Source organism: Vicugna pacos, unplaced genomic scaffold (genome assembly GCF_048564905.1).
Source record: "Vicugna pacos unplaced genomic scaffold, VicPac4 scaffold_77, whole genome shotgun sequence".
Lineage (NCBI taxonomy): Eukaryota > Metazoa > Chordata > Mammalia > Artiodactyla > Camelidae > Vicugna > Vicugna pacos.
In genome coordinates, this window is record NW_027328758.1 from 3,205,529 (window position 1) to 3,212,068 (window position 6,540).

Sequence of the window (6,540 nt, forward strand, 5' to 3'; positions counted from 1 at the left end):
GGCTTTCACACACACTTATCTCTCAGAACTGAGCATGTGGAGAGACGTTCGTTCATCCAGCACAAAGGGAACGGGTTGCAGGAGAAACCCTTACTCTGGTTTCTCAGTCTGTTTCCTAGTGTCGGTTTGAAGTGCCTGCCGTTTTCACTGTAAAACCGAGTTGGAGCTTGTACCTCCCCATATATATATGTATAGAGTGGAGTTTGCAACTGAAAAGAAACTTTGTGTTCCCTTCAAGCTAGGTGAAGGACGGCTTTCACACACACTTATCTCTCAGAACTGAGCATGTGGAGAGACGTTCGTTCATCCAGCACAAAGGGAACGGGTTGCAGGAGAAACCCTTACTCTGGTTTCTCAGTCTGTTTCCTAGTGCCGGTTTGAAGTGCCTGCCGTTTTCACTGTAAAACCGAGTTGGAGCTTGTACCTCCCCATATATATGTATGGAGTGGAGTTGGCAACTGAAAAGAAAATTTGTGTTCCCTTCAAGCTAGGTGAAGGAAGGCTTTCACACACACTTATCTCTCAGAACTGAGCATGTGGAGAGACGTTCGTTCATCGAGCACAAAGGGAACGGGTTGCAGGAGAAACCCTGACTCTGGTTTCTCAGTCTGTTTCCTAGTGCCGGTTTGAAGTGCCTGCCGTTTTCACTGTAAAACCGAGTTGGAGCTTGTACCTCCCCATATATATATGTATGGAGTGGAGTTTGCAACTGAAAAGAAACTCTGTGTTCCCTTCAAGCTAGGTGAAGGACGGCTTTCACACACACTTATCTCTCAGAACTGAGCATGTGGAGAGACGTTCGTTCATCCAGCACAAAGGGAACGGGTTGCAGGAGAAACCCTTTCTCTGGTTTCTCAGTCTGTTTCCTAGTGCCGGTTTGAAGTGCCTGCCGTTTTCACTGTAAAACCGAGTTGGAGCTTGTACCTCCCCATATATATATGTATGGAGTGGAGTTTGCAACTGAAAAGAATCTCTGTGTTCCCTTCAAGCTAGGTGAAGAACGGCTTTCACACACACTTATCTCTCAGAACTGAGCATGTGGAGAGTCGTTCGTTCATCCAGCACAAAGGGAACGGGTTGCAGGAGAAACCCTGACTCTGGTTTCTCATTCTGTTTCCTAGTGCCGGTTTGAAGTGCCTGCCGTTTTCAGTGTAAAACCGAGTTGGAGCTTGTACCTCCCCATATATATGTTTAGAGTGGAGTTGGCATCTGAAAAGAAACTTTGTGTTCCCTTCAAGCTAGGTGAAGGACGGCTTTCACACACACTTATCTCTCAGAACTGAGCATGTGGAGAGACGTTCGTTCATCCAGCACAAAGGGAACGGGTTGCAGGAGAAACCCTTACTCTGGTTTCTCAGTCTGTTTCCTACTGCCGGTTTGAAGTGCCTGCCGTTTTCACTGTAAAACCGAGTTGGAGCTTGTACCTCCCCATATTTTTATGTATGGAGTGGAGTTTGCAACTGAAAAGAAACTCTGTGTTCAATTCCAGCTAGGTGAAGGACGGCTTTCACACACACTTATCTCTCAGAACTGAGCATGTGGAGAGACGTTCGTTCATCCAGCACAAAGGGTACGGGTTGCAGGAGAAACCCTGACTCTGGTTTCTCATTCTGTTTCCTAGTGCCGGTTTGAAGTGCCTGCCGTTTTCACTGTAAAACCGAGTTGGAGCTTGTACCTCCCCATATATATGTATGGAGTGGAGTTGGCAACTGAAAAGAAATTTTGTGTTCCCTTCAAGCTAGGTGAAGGACGGCTTTCACACACACTTATCTCTCAGAACTGAGCATGTGGAGAGACGTTCGTTCATCCAGCACAAAGGGAACGGGTTGCAGTAGAAACCCTTTCTCTTGTTTCTCAGTCTGTTTCCTAGTGCCGGTTTGAAGTGCCTGCCGTTTTCACTGTAAAACCGAGTTGGAGCTTGTACCTCCCCATATATATATTTATGGAGTGGAGTTTGCAACTGAAAACAAACTTTGTGTTCCCTTCAAGCTAGGTGAAGGACGGCTTTCACACACACTTATCTCTCAGAACTGAGCATGTGGAGAGACGTTCGTTCATCCAGCACAAAGGGAACGGGATGCAGGAGAAACCCTGACTCTGGATTCTTAGTCTGTTTCCTAGTGCCGGTTTGAAGTGCCTGCCGTTTTCACTGTAAAACCGAGTTGGAGCTTGTACCTCCCCATATATATGTATGGAGTGGAGTTGGCAACTGAAAAGAAATTTTGTGTTCCCTTCAAGCTAGGTGAAGGACGGCTTTCACACACACTTATCTCTCAGAACTGAGCATGTGGAGAGACGTTCGTTCATCCAGCACAAAGGGAACGGGTTGCAGGCGAAACACTGACTCTGGTTTCTCAGTCTGTTTCCTAGTGCCGGTTTGAAGTGCCTGCCGTTTTCACTGTAAAACCGAGTTGGAGCTTGTACCTCCCCATATATATGTATGGAGTGGTGTTGGCAACTGAAAAGAAACTATGTGTTCCCTTCAAGCTAGGTGAAGGACGGCTTTCACACACACTTATCTCTCAGAATGAGCATGTGGAGAGACGTTCGTTCATCCAGCACAAAGGGAACGGGTTGCAGGAGAAACCCTGACTCTGGATTCTCATTCTGCTTCCTAGTGCCGGTTTGAAGTGCCTGCCGTTTTTACTGTAAAACCGAGTTGGAGCTTGTACCTCCCCATATATATGTATGGAGTGGAGTTGGCAACTGAAAAGAAACTTTGTGTTCCCTTCAAGCTAGGTGAAGGACGGCTTTCACACACAATTATCTCTCAGAACTGAGCATGTGGAGAGACGTTCGTTCACCCTGCACAAAGGGAACGGGTTGCAGGAGAAACCCTTACTCTGGTTTCTCAGTCTGTTTCCTAGTGCCGGTTTGAAGTGCCTGCCGTTTTCACTGTAAAACCAAGTTGGAGCTTGTACCTCCCCATATATATATATATGGAGTGGAGTTTGCAACTGAAAAGAAACTTTGTGTTCCCTTCAAGCTAGGTGAAGGACGGCTTTCACACACACTTATCTCTCAGAACTGAGCATGTGGAGAGACGTTCGTTCATCCAGCACAAAGGGAACGGGTTGCAGGAGAAACACTGAATCTGGTTTCTCAGTCTGTTTCCTTGTGCCGGTTTGAAGTGCCTGCCATTTTCACTGTAAAACCGAGTTGGAGCTTGTACCTCCCCATATATATGTATGGAGTGGAGTTGGCTACTGAAAAGAAACTTTGTGTTCCCTTCAAGCTAGGTGAAGGACGGCTTTCACACACACTTATCTCTCAGAACTGAGCATGTGGAGAGACGTTCGTTCATCCAGCACAAAGGGAACGGGTTGCAGGAGAAACCCTTACTCTGGTTTCTCAGTCTGTTTCCTAGTGCCGGTTTGATGTGTCTGCCGTTTTCCCTGTAAAACCGAGTTGGAGCTTGTACCTCCCCATATATATGTATGGAGTGGAGTTGGCAACTGAAAAGAAACTTTGTGTTCCCTTCAAGCTATGTGAAGGACAGCTTTAACACACACTTATCTCTCAGAACTGAGCATGTGGAGAGACGTTCGTTCACCCAGCACAAAGGGAACGGGTTGCAGGAGAAACACTTACTCTGGTTTCTCAGTCTGTTTCCTAGTGCCGGTTTGATGTGCCTGCCGTTTTCACTGTAAACCCGAGTTGGAGCTTGTACCTCCCCATATATATATGTATGGAGTGGAGTTTGCAACTGAAAAGAAACTTTGTGTTCCCTTCAAGCTAGGTGAAGGACGGCGTTCACACACACTTATCTCTCAGAACTGAGCATGTGGAGAGACGTTCGTTCATCCAGCACAAAGGGAACGGGTTGCAGGAGAAACACTGACTCTGGTTTCTCAGTCTGTTTCCTAGTGCCGGTTTGAAGTGCCTGCTGTTTTTAACTGTAAAACCGAGTTGGGGCTTGTACCTCCCCATATATATGTATGTAGTGGAGTCTGCAACTGAAAAGAAACATTGTGTTCCCTTCAAGCTAGGTGAAGGACGGCTTTCACACACACTTATCTCTCAGAACTGAGCATGTGGAGAGACTTTCGTTCATCCAGCACAAAGGGAACGGGTTGCAGGGGATACCCTGACTCTGGTTTCTCAGTCTGTTTCCTAGTGCCGGTTTGAAGTGCCTGCCGTTTTCACTGTAAAACCGAGATGGGGCTTTTACCTCCCCATATATATGTATGGAGTGGAGTTTGCAACTGAAAGGAAACTTTGTGTTCCCTTCAAGCTAGGTGAAGGACGGCTTTCACACACACTTATCTCTCAGAACTGAGCATGTGGAGAGACGTTCGTTCACCCAGCACAAATGGAACGGTTTGCAGTAGAAACACTGACTCTGGTTTCTCAGTCTGTTTCCTAGTGCCGGTTTGATGTGCCTGCCGTTTTCACTGTAAATCCGAGTTGGAGCTTGTACCTCCCCTTATATATATATGTAGTGGATTTGGCAACTGAAACGAAACTTTGTGTTCCCTTCAAGCTAGGTGAAGGACGGCTTTCACACACACTTATCTCTCAGAATGAGCATGTGGAGAGACGTTCGTTCATCCAGCACAAAGGGAACGGGTTGCAGGAGAAACCCTGACTCTGGTTTCTCATTCTGCTTCCTAGTGCCGGTTTGAAGTGCCTGCCGTTTTCACTGTAAAACCGAGTTGGAGCTTGTACCTCCCCATATATATGTATGGAGTGGAGTTGGCAACTGAAAAGAAACTTTGTGTACCCTTCAAGCTAGGTGAATGACGGCTTTCACACACACTTATCTCTCAGAACTGAGCATATGGAGAGAAGTTCGTTCATCCAGCACAAAGGGAACGGGTTGCAGGAGAAACCCTTACTCTGGTTTCTCAGTCTGTTTCCTAGTGCCGGTTTAAAGTGCCTGCCGTTTTCACTGTAAAACCGAGTTGGAGCTTGTACCTCCCCATATGTATATGTATGGAGTGGAGTTTGCAACTGAAAAGGAACTTTGTGTTCCCTTCAAGCTAGGTGAAGGACGGCTTTCACACACAATTATCTCTCAGAACTGAGCGTGTGGAGAGACGTTCGTTCATCCAGCACAAAGGGAACGGGTTCCAGGAGAAACAATGACTCTGATTTCTCAGTCTGTTTCCTATTGCCGGTTTGAGGTGCCTGCCATTTTCACTGTAAAACCGAGTTGGAGCTTGTACCTCCCCATATATATATGTATGGAGTGGAGTTTGCAACTGAAAGGAAACTTTGTGTTCCCTTCAAGCTAGGTGAAGGACGGCTTTCACACACACTTATCTCTCAGAACTGAGCATGTGGAGAGACGTTCGTTCACCCAGCACAAATGGAACGGTTTGCAGTAGAAACACTGACTCTGGTTTCTCAGTCTGTTTCCTAGTGCCGGTTTGATGTGCCTGCCGTTTTCACTGTAAATCCGAGTTGGAGCTTGTACCTCCCCTTATATATATATGTAGTGGATTTGGCAACTGAAACGAAACTTTGTGTTCCCTTCAAGCTAGGTGAAGGACGGCTTTCACACACACTTATCTCTCAGAATGAGCATGTGGAGAGACGTTCGTTCATCCAGCACAAAGGGAACGGGTTGCAGGAGAAACCCTGACTCTGGTTTCTCATTCTGCTTCCTAGTGCCGGTTTGAAGTGCCTGCCGTTTTCACTGTAAAACCGAGTTGGAGCTTGTACCTCCCCATATATATGTATGGAGTGGAGTTGGCAACTGAAAAGAAACTTTGTGTTCCCTTCAAGCTAGGTGAACGACGGCTTTCACACACACATATCTCTCAGAACTGAGCATATGGAGAGACGTTCGTTCATCCAGCACAAAGGGAACGGGTTGCAGGAGAAACCCTTACTCTGGTTTCTCAGTCTGTTTCCTAGTGCCGGTTTGAAGTGCCTGCCGTTTTCACTGTAAAACCGAGTTGGAGCTTGTACCTCCCCATATGTATATGTATGGAGTGGAGTTTGCAACTGAAAAGGAACTTTGTGTTCCCTTCAAGCTAGGTGAAGGACGGCTTTCACACACAATTATCTCTCACAACTGAGCGTGTGGAGAGACGTTCGTTCATCCAGCACAAAGGGAACGGGTTCCAGGAGAAACACTGACTCTGGTTTCTCAGTCTGTTTCCTATTGCCGGTTTGAGGTGCCTGCCATTTTCACTGTAAAACCGAGTTGGAGCTTGTACCTCCCCATATATATATGTATGGAGTGGGGTTTGCAACTGAAAAGAAACTTTGTGTTCCCTTCAAGCTAGGTGAAGGACGGCTTTCACACACACTTATCTCTCAGAACTGAGCATGTGGAGAGACGTTCGTTCACCCTGCACAAAGGGAACGGGTTGCAGGAGAAACCCTTACTCTGGTTTCTCAGTCTGTTTCCTAGTGCCGGTTTGAAGTGCCTGCCGTTTTCACTGTAAAACCAAGTTGGAGCTTGTACCTCCCCATATATATATATATGGAGTGGAGTTTGCAACTGAAAAGAAACTTTGTGTTCCCTTCAAGCTAGGTGAAGGACGGCTTTCACACACACTTATCTCTCAGAACTGAGCATGTGGAGAG